The 11,213-nt window shown below is 41.2% G+C and overlaps 1 pseudogene; it reads left to right on the top strand.

Annotated features, from left to right (window-relative positions):
• Positions 1-696: 696 nt before the first annotated feature.
• Positions 697-2,516, top strand: LOC137628577 (uncharacterized; annotated as a pseudogene).
• The last annotated feature ends 8,697 nt before the right edge of the window (positions 2,517-11,213 follow it).

Here is an 11,213-nt window from a genome sequence, read left to right as displayed (position 1 = left end):
CATCTTTCTTCCATTTCTTTTGCATGTCTTGCTTCTTCTGCCATCATCTTCAACTTAAGGGGTTCGTTTGCCCTTTATTTTCATGGATATACTTTGGGATATTGAAAATCGGGATTTTTGGCAGTGAACTCCACCACAACTAAAGAATCACATGAGAAAGTATCGTACTAATTCTCTCATAAATAACCAAGTTATTGCATTTTTTTGTGCAAGAGGTATATGGCACTCCACAGGCCATCATAGTACTGTGACGCTATGTTCCTGAACTCGCTGTAACCTATGATAATTGTACTATTTTTATAGAATAGGGATAGCTATTTTACTTAGAATTATACGTTTGGCAGCTCTGTTCACGAGTTGCCAAATACACAGCTCAATGCTTACTCTTCTCTCAGTGTTTACTATAAACCCATAGTGAAAGGAAGTGTAGTGCCTTGTGCGCGGGGTGTGATCACGTTTTTTCTTCTAGCTTATAATACAAGAGAACTGCAGTGGTATTCATCATGCCTAAAAGCAGAAGGAGAATCATATTTAGGAATAAGAAAATTTAGATGGAAAAATAAGCATAGTAATATTCGAGATACAGTCCCTGAATGCAGAGTCGACCACGTGTTGGAGCAAAATACAGTGGGAGTACCTACACATACAGTGGCAAATAAACAATCATCACAGGCAGTGAATGATGATGATAACGTGATGGAGAAGGATAGAGATTTAACAGCTTCAACTTTATCCTCAACTATTGAACCTATGGCATCATCATCAATACAGCAAACAACAGCAAAAGCAACAACAATAACTTCCTCCACTGAGGAACCCCATATTCCACCCCCACTAGTACGAGCAAGGCTGATGTCGATCATTGACGAAAATGAGGAAGAGAAGTTTAAAGATTAGTTTTAAAAATAATACATCGTTGGAAGCTATAGGAAGTGTTGTGAGATGCCCGAAAAGAAAATGTAAAAATAATATAGAAATTATTCCTACAAACAACAGATGGGATACTACATTTGACGTAGTCTGCAATGATTGTAATAGAATTTTGCGCCACGCTCCCCCAGAGGCATACGAGAACGGGAAATCAAATCAAAAGTTTTCACAGAATAATATGCTAGAGGTTTTTCATTACATTGAATAATGGAATTGGACGTGCAGGCCTAGGCAAAATGTCAGGATTTGTTGGTGGCAATGCTCTGACTGCTGGATCATATTCAAGACACAGTGAATTTTTATATAAAAAGAAGAAAATATATGTGAAGAAGCAGCAAAGAAAGGGCCATAAATTTGTATCTGATTTTTATATAAATAAACTTGGAATTGAACCTGATAGAAATGGGATGATAAACAATGGAATTTCAATCGATGGTGCATGGCTCACTTGTAGCCATCAATCACATATATGTGTTGGGTTTGTAATAGAAGTATTCACGGGGACAGTGATTGATTTTGAAGTGCTAAGTAATTATTGTTATAAATGTTCTAAAAATATTGAAAAACGTCATAAAAGTAAAAAAAAATTTGAAGGAAAATCTGGAATTATAAAAGCAGAAGCAATAAGGATGTGGTCTCGATCCGAAGGAATTGGTTTCTGTTATGCAACGTTAGTAGCTGATGGGGACTCGAGTGCTTATAAAGCTATTTGTACTAGGAATGATAAAAATGGACCTTATAGAAATATGAAAGTGGTAAAGGAAGAGTGCATAAATCATGATGAGAAAATGACGGGATATTGATTGATGAAAAGGAAAAAAGACGTGAGTGAAATAACTCAAACTAAGATGGGAAAACATAGAAAAATAGATCTTTCTTTCAGGAAAAAGCATGCTAACGCAAAAGCTTATAGAATTCATTCAGTGTTGTTAAGAAAAAGCATTGCGAAGTAACACAAATACAACAGTTGAAAGCATGAGAAAAGCAATTTGGGCTATGTATTTTCACTTGATTTCAACTGATGAAAATCCTTGTCATAACTTCTGTCCAGTTGGTGTGAATTCCTGGTGCTTTTTTAATAAAGCCAAAGCTTGTGGAGAAAATACACCATCTCATGAAAAAAGAAAACATAATTTGTCAAAAATACCTTTGGACTTACATGCCCACATACTGTACGTCATGTATTCGCTGACATGTCCTCTTCTGATCTACTACAAAGATGTTTATCAGGGTGGACAGAGAATCCAAATGAGTCAGTACGTAGTCGACTTTGGAAAAAATGCCCGGAAATAAAGTTTTTTGGATTACATCGTGTCATATTTGTCGCCGAAACAACCACTCCAGAACACAATTTTGGATATGAAAGAAGCAATCTTCTCACAGCATTCTTTGGCACGAGTACTAATATTCGTGAATCCTTATCAGCTCATGATAAAGACAGGTTGAAAATGCAAATACCAAGAAATAGAAGAATGAAAAACAACATTGGAGAAAGTATAAAATATGAAGGTTGTGCCTTCTAAAAGCAGAACCAGGCAACAAGGATGGAGGTGGCACCTCCTGATACCCTCACCTTGAGTGAGTAGTATGCCCATGCGATGTGGAGGGAGGACTTGAGGCCATGCTTGTGGTAATTACCAGATAAAGCTATATAGTAAGTAAGTTCAGTTATTTCAAAATATTTTAGAATAGTTTCTAATTATTATTGGCGATAGAAATAGTGTTTAATGATAATATAATGAAATTTCTATTTGTATTGTTGTTGCAAAACTTTGAGGGATGATATCTCAGCCTTATAGTTATTGACGTAGAAATCCATTTTCTCCATTATATACAATGATATTTCAAACCCAAAGACATCGTTGGAAAGATGAATAAAAATGCAAAAATCTTGTCTGAAGAATTATAATTGTAAGATCATTGGAAATTTTCAGAATTTTTCAAAGTTTAAAAAAAGAAAAATATTTAAATACTAATATGATAAAATAAAACGAATATAGAAAAAAATTCTCCCACCAATATTTTCACACTCCAAATAGCACTAAGCACGACTAATAATATTCAATTGAATGCCGTATTTTTCGAGAAAAATCGAAAAAATGGAATTTATACTTTTTTAATTTCTATTCATAAAATAATATATTTATGGTCTGATTCCAATAAAATTTATAAGTAATCACCAGAGTAACATCATAGACAACATATGGAAAAATTATAGAAATCCAATGATATATGCCGATTTTAGCTGTAATGGAGGACGATCCCCTTAAGCAAATTCTCCTCCCCTGCAATTCGTCAAATATCAGCCTCAACAACCCTATCTGCTTTCATGCCTTCAGTTTATGGACCAACTGGTCCTTGCTATGCTAAAAATTCTTCTACAGCCTCCTCCAATAGTTCACGAGCTGCTACAATATTCTCTTCCGACAACTTTCCCGAGTTTATCAATGCTATTGAGGCTAGACACTTGATTTGGGCTTTGATCATCCCCCTCGTTGCATGGCCGCCCCATGCCATCAAGATAAAGAGCCACTGAGCTTTAGTTACATTAACTTCTGACAATTCCTGAACACTTGGGTTATTCAAAAACTATTGGATATTAAACTGTGCCATCCTGTAATTTGACAATACTAAATTCCTTTCCAAAAATATATCCAAACAATTCACAAAATCCAATCAGTACTGGACTATTCAAAACCTTTAATCAAAACACAGCCCTGTTATTACTAATATTTGAAACCGACTCGTTCGATCCCAAGGGTCTGGGCACCAAGAAATATATTATATGCTATGACTCATGACTGGGAACCAAACATATAACATAATATATACTACGACTGGCAAGTTAATCAATTCCACACTCATTACTTTGCTTTTACATTAAAACTATTACACTTTAAAATATTAATACATGCATTCTGAGACAGTTAAATAACTCCCATACAGCAAAATATAAAATAATAAATATCCAAATGTCTCTTAGGTATACTCAAAACCAAACTGGGTAATCATTATTACGAATATTCAAATAGCTTTAAATTCAGTTCATAACTGGATACGAGCATAATTATTCTGAAAAACGGTGATTGGAATAATACACTCTTTACAAAAATAAATATATTCCATATAAATTACAAAACTTTGAAAAAGAATTTACATAATAACAAGTACAATCACACAAAATATTAAGTCTGAACAAAACTTAGATTAAGAAAAAAAGTTACGATCTGAAAATTATATGATGACGACTTTAAATGTTAAATCTGAATAATACTTACACTAAAAAAAATTAATAACACTTACGAAAATTATGCAATCACTTGTTTCACTTTAAAGTAAATCTGAATACAACATTTAAAGTTGACACTTAATGAAAATAGATAACCAGATCACAATACTAATACCTAACCTTCCTACAGGGCCAGTTACAAAAACTTTATACAATGCCAACACTCAACCTAATACAATAAATTCAAAATCACCGTTTCGTCTTACATATCTTTTCAACACACGATTTGCTTTGACGCACAGAGTCACTTAGGAGAGGACACACTATAGGTACTCGGAGAGAGAGGGAATTTTGGGCTCTTTCATAAGATGGCTGCTTCTCTACTACTGCTATGCAGCCTTGGGGGGCCTTATATAAGACTTAGCTACTTCCAGAAGATTCCAGTATAACGTGTTCTGGAAGCTTGAAGTCAGGGCAAGGCATCAAAGTTATCAAGTATCGCTCTCTCAAACGTGTACTCACACCACATCAGACGGCTCTCTCAGTCAGCTAGACCCGCCCACCCTTTGTCCCCAAAATAAAAAAAAAAAAATTAACATCCTATCACTAGGTTTTTGCAAAAATTCCAAAGCACATGGTAACCAAAACAATTGTGTATTCTCTCTCAAACATGATGCAATACCCCATAGAAATATAAAAGAACATTACATAACCCTCATATTTCATATACAGTAGTCACATAACACTCTCAGACAGTTTATGTAAGACTTCGTAACAAAAATATGTGAAATAAAAAAGTTGATTCTTAAAAATAACGTAAATTTACATATACTAACTTGAATAAAAAATACAATGAAATTCACGACGGAAGTCTTACGTAAGTTACATAATATACTTACGTTTATAAGAGGAGAACTCATCTTAAGAGCTGGCTAACCTTCTTCAATGCACAAAGAAAATATCAATAAAATAATTGATAAACTACTGTATTTACTCTACACTAGACCAGCTTCGAGAACTAGCGAATTACGTAAATTCCCGAACTCCAAAACTCACCTGCTTTATATTACATTTTTGGGCTTAGGCCATGTCGTGCTGATGGAAGTTCCCTCATAAGTAGCTTCCTAGGTTATATGTGACTAGAGTGATATATCTCAGAGAATTTACCGAAGGTATCCAGAATTCTAACTCCTGGAGCAAGTATCCCTTAAAAATTCACAAAGGGATATCACGTAAGGACGTATCTTGACACATCTCACAGCTATTTACACCCCAAATAGCGATTTTCACTTTGAGAGGGAAAAGTGGCAAGAAAATAGGAGAGTCGTTAAAAAGGTAAACACTCAATTCTCCTAATGTACTGTAATAGTTCGCCCAATCGCAAGCCATTCTTTCGTTCGTAGCTTCGGTGACCGGTGTTTTTCCCGAGTTATCTCGCTATTTTGAAAGCTTTTTCATCGTTGTGATGAATTCCCCCGCTTCATCAGCATCTGGAAAGTTAAGTAATATCTTTGAATTGTGTAAATGTAAGCTCTTGCCAGTTTTGCTTGCCAGCCAGATGGCATCATGGACGCGATCGTTCTTTTGTTCATTTAGTTAGCAAGAACGATATTCCCGGCATTATCGCTTTAATAACTTTAGCTATTTAGTATTCTTAGCTAGGGATTTTTATATTATGACATTGTTGTCGTGGTTTTGGCTATTATGATCGAGCCTCACGAGTGCCAGGCTTCCTAGCCTAGGCACCTTCACACTTCATGCATGATATAACCTTCCTGGTAAAGTTTTATTGAAGCTCAGGCAATATTTTATACAATTAAGATATTACTGTGTAATTTTTCCTCTTCCATATTAGTATACTAGAGTTTCGATGAACGTTTCTCTATGCTCTTTGGCTTAATAGCCTAAGGGCTTTAGTATACTTGATATATCTCCCTTATTGCTCTTGTATTGTCTTTTAAGGGGAGATTGATATCTCCTATACCTTTTAATTCAATGCTATCTCTACGAGATTTAAGAGTAATTCTCTTTCCCTCTGATTAGCCTAGGCTATCCTTAGTTAATTTTGCTTTGACCTATGTTCGGGCAAAATTTACTGGGGCGTTTCGTTTCTCTCTCCTTTCCTCGAAATGGCATAGCTGATTCTTTGCCAATCCTCGGGTTTGGAGTGGAGGACAGGACATCAGAGTAAGTCAGTGTAAGGCATCTAGCTTCTGGGAAATGACTTCCTAGTTAGCCTAGTTTCTGTTCAGGAGGCTAGTCCTCCCTAGGCCACTTTAAGGTTATTGTTTCGCAGTTTCCTTTTCTTGGCCTAGCAGACAGTCCTGATCTAAGGTTTTCTAACTGGAATATAGGTTTCTTCCTTGGTGGAAATCCTTAGTACATGATTATGTTCTCTAAGAGTGTATCCTATGGGCGTTCTCTTTTACCTAACCCTTTCTGGGGAATTGATTTCCCCTACTTGAGGTTACCTTTGAGATCAGAATCACTCAGGTTAGGTAATTCCTTAGAGTATTACCTTACTTATGGACTTTTACCCCCTACCCGGCTATCTCTTTAGTGTTGGATGAACCTTCACCCTTGGCCGTGGTCTTACATAGTCCCTATGGGGGTCTGTAGAACTGGCCTGAGTTTCCCTGTCGGCTGCCGGCTAGGCCGGCTGCCGGCAGGTAACCTCATAGCTTTGAGTGTGCCCTCGAGTCCTCCCTTGGTCTGCCTTCCATATTCCTTATGATGGGATATGGTTGAGTGGAAGCCCGAATTCGATTCCTTCTTCTACTGGCTCACTCTTTCGGGATGCTGGCTGGCATAGCTGATCCTTTGCCGTCCTTTATCCTTACCTTTCTCTCTGACTTTCTTTATGGGCTAGCCGCCGGCAGTTAGTTCTGCCAGCGTCTATATGGATGGTTAGGCTGGCAGTTCACTGCCTCCTCTTGCCTTGGTCATCGCTGATCGATGTACCGACGGCAGGTATCCTATGGCCGACTGCCGGCAACTGGGCTGTTGCCGGCAGCCGGCCTGAGCCTTTCATCCACTATATTATAAGATAGTAATTGAGCCCAGTCACCCCGCCATGTGCCGGCCTGCCTGGCAGGTGCCGGCTAGCCCGGCAAGTGCCGACCGGGCCGGAGTGTCGGCTGGGCCAGCAGTGTCGGCGGGGCCGGCAATGCCGGCGGGGCCAGCAATGCCGGCGGGGCCGGCAGTGTCGGCGGGACCGGCAATACTGGCGGCATACTGCCGCCAGCTACTGCTGTGCCCTGGAAAACCAATTTTTTCCAACCTATATGTGGTTCTTGGGCAGCCATTTGTGAGACCATCATTTAGGAGAAATGATTCTCTTTTTTATTAATGGTTAAATTCCATTAGATTTATCCACCATATTGTACATAATGGAAGATGTGTCATGAGGACACTTAATATATCTTGGATAATTTCTTCCAGTAATTAATTCCTAGGAATTGCCTAGTTCAATATGGGAAGAGGTCATAGCAAATGGCTGGACAGGAGACACATGTAGGTGTCTTTCCTACCTATAGCTTACCCTATCCAAGCTAAATATAATGCTTAATTTAAGTCGAAATCTGAAGATTTCACAAAAAAACTCATTTGTTTTTCTTTCTTTACAGGAGGAGCATCCCGAGTGCGGGAACAACTTTTGTAGAGTCCGTAGCAAGAGTTTCTATGGACATGGAGTGTTCAGGGCTCACGCTCGCTGCTCTATCACCAAAGGGGTTCTCAAGTATTGGGACCCGCAGGTATGTGCCATTTGTGAAAATTTGGTAAAGGAGGCTTTTGATGACCAAAAGACTCTAGAGTCTAGGGATGCAGCTAGGGACACGTTGCGTAAATTGGTCAGGGGCTTTCAAAAAAATGCTTCGGGCCCATACCTTCCTAATGCTAGGATGAGGGATTGTCTCTTCCCCAGAGCTCATGATGATGCTATCATTCCCCAGACAAAACCTGAGATCCCCTTGGTTCAACTTCAGGTCCAGCAGACCCCGGAACGTGACGTTGCGGATACATTGGAGGGTATCCATTTGGACGACAACATGTCTGTCGTCTCCGAGGAGACGGAAAAGAATCTCCTCGTGGAAGAGTTGGATCAGGAGGCAGTTGCCCCCCCCCCCCTGAAGAGAATGTTAAGAATGCCGAAGTAGCTTCGGTTTCTTCAGCTGTTGCGGCCGATCTGGCACCATCAACGTCATCTCAACCACCTCAGCTCGATTCGGTCACGAGCACTCTTCATTCCTTGATCTCCATGGTGCAGGACCTACAGAAGAGGTTGTCCGAGAAGGAAGCTACTTTTCGGACGGAGATTGAGCAGTTGGTGTCTTCACGTTTGGCCCCAAAGAAGCTGAACGGGAGGGACCTTCCCGTTTTCTCTGACGTTAACCCTTGGAGGTACGCAGAGCATATGCCTATGTCAGCAGGCAAAATTTTCCTCTCGGAGAAACTGGGTACGGTACCAGTGGAGGAAATCGAGTTCTGGTCCAGTAGAGGGGCCTATCCGGACTGCTACGTCCGCCTTAGGAATGAACCGGCGTCTAAAGAAGAGACGGAGCCCAAGGAGACAATTGTCCTTGAGCTTGCTAAGGCACAAGCCTTATTTTCCAAAACTTTGAAAGAGAGGGCTTTCACTAGTTCGAAGGTGTCGGCTCTTAGCAAAAAACATCCATCGTTTGTTGCTGACCCCAACGAGCTTGTCCCCTTATGGACAAAGGGTTTAAAGCAGCTCTGAAGGCCGTGGAGGCAGGAAAGCCTTGCCCCACAATAGAAGAAAGCAAGCCTTTCTCCCTTGCTTTCCCATCAGACGACAAGGACAGGAAGGACGTTCACGTCACCTTCACAGTCGGGAAGCTGGATGCTGATATCGCTGGACGTCAGTTCAACGAAGAGCTCCCAAAGCTGACTGATTTTCTCTTAAAGAGAGAATACGAGACTAAGGAACGCTTGGCTGCTTCCATGTCTCTCCAAACAGGGCTAGAGACGATGGCTAGTATCCCTGAGACCCCGGATATGTACATGGTCTTCGCCAAGGCTCACTTGGCTACGGTAACGAGGGACCTGTACAACTTCATCAAGGCCATAAGGGCCTGTAGGGAGTTCGTGTTTGCTTCCGCTTCTGTTAAACACGAACCTAGGAAGCTGATAGCTTCTAACATCTGGGGAAAAGACCTCTTCCCAAGTGAAGTGGTCAAGGAGGTTGTAGACAAAGCCGCCTCGGAGAATAGAAATCTCCTTTCCAAATGGGGCTTGTCTTCGAAACAAAAATCTTCAGCTGACGAGGGTCCCGAGCCGAAGAACAAGTCTAAACGACCTCGCTTGCCTTCTCAACCAAAGCAGCAACTGCTTTCCATGGCCACGGTGCCCCAGTCGGTAACACAACCTACCACCACCTTTCAACTGGTGCCCCAAACTCTGGCTTCTCAGTCGCCAGTGTTCACACCAGTTTACGAAAGGCAGGCTACTACTTTTAAGCCAAAGTCTCGAGGTTCCCTTCAGGGTTCCTCGAGGCGCCCCTTCAGAGGCAGGGGCAACAGAGGTGGTCGTGGCCAAGGAGGTAAATCCTCCAGTCAGCACTCTAAGTGAGATGCTGATGGTAGGAGGGAGACTTCTCCATTTTCAGGATCGGTGGACCTTGGATCATTGGGCCCACAGCCTGATCAAGAAAGGACTGGGCTGGGGTTGGAACTCAACCCCACCAAGCTTTCCTCAATTCTTCCAACCATCAATCCCAGTTCTGGAAGAATATGTTCAAGAACTATTAGACAAGAGAGTCATAAGGAAAGCAAAGTCCATCAAATTCCAAGAAAGGCTATTCTGTGTTCCGAAGAAGGATTCGGAAAAGCTCAGAGTCATTCTGGACTTATCACCACTCAACAAGTTCATTATGAACTACAAGTTCAGAATGCTGACGCTTCAGCACATAAGGACTCTTCTGCCCAAACGGGCATACACAGTCTCCATAGACATAACGGATGCTTACTGGCATGTGCCAATCAACCGTCAGGTTTCCCCCTACCTAGGGTTCAAGCTCCAGAAAAGAAAATACGTTTTCAGAGCCATACCCTTCGGTCTGAACATTGCTCCAAGAATATTCACAAAGCTTGCGAACGCAGTCATTCGACAACTACGCCTCATGGGTGTCCAGGTGATGGCCTACCAGGACGATTGGCTGATGTGGGCAGCATCCAAAGAAGAATGCATGCAAGCCTCCAGAAAAGTGACTCAATTCCTAAAAAACCTAGGGTTCAAGAACAACCTGAAAAAGTCTCGGCTTTCTCCGGCTCAAAAGTTCCAGTGGCTGGGAGTTCACTGGGACCTACAGTCACATTGCCTCTCTTTGCCCACAGTAAAGAGGAAGGAGATAGCAAGGTCTGTCAAAAGTCTTCTTGAATCTCGAAGAATATCAAGAAGACAACAGGAGAGAGTGTTGGGGTCTCTCCAGTTTGCCTCTTTGACGGACCCACTTTCAAGAGTGCAGTTAAAAGATGCATCAGGAGTCTGGAGAAAATACTCTTACAACGATCGAAGAGATCTACGAAGACCATTCCCAAATCGACTGCGATCCATTCTCAAGCCATGGTCAGAAGCAAAGAACCTAAGAAGAAAGGTACCCCTGCAACCACCTACACCAGCAGTCACCGTTCACACGGATGCCTCGAAGGAAGGTTGGGGAGGTCACACTCATCGTCGGAAGGTGCAGGGGACCTCGTCTCCACTCTTCAAGTCCTTCCACATAAACTTCCTGGAAGCCATGGCAGTTTTTCTATCTCTGAAGAAACTGAGACTTCGCATCTCAATCCACATCCGCCTGGTTTTAGACAGCGAAGTGATAATGAGATGCATAAATCGACAGGGCTCAAGATCGCCTCAATTAAATCAAGTCATGTTGGCCATCTTTCATCTATCCAAGAGGATAAAGTGGCACTTGACAGCAGTCCACCTCCAAGGATTCCGCAATGTGACAGCGGATGCTCTATCCAGGATCAATCCGATAGAGTCCGAATGGTCCCTAGACGCAGGATCATTCTCCTTCATATTGAACAAAGTC

Source organism: Palaemon carinicauda, chromosome 36 (assembly GCF_036898095.1).
Source record: "Palaemon carinicauda isolate YSFRI2023 chromosome 36, ASM3689809v2, whole genome shotgun sequence".
Lineage (NCBI taxonomy): Eukaryota > Metazoa > Arthropoda > Malacostraca > Decapoda > Palaemonidae > Palaemon > Palaemon carinicauda.
Note: the sequence above shows the minus strand (reverse complement) of the source record. Positions and strands in the feature narration are given on the sequence as shown.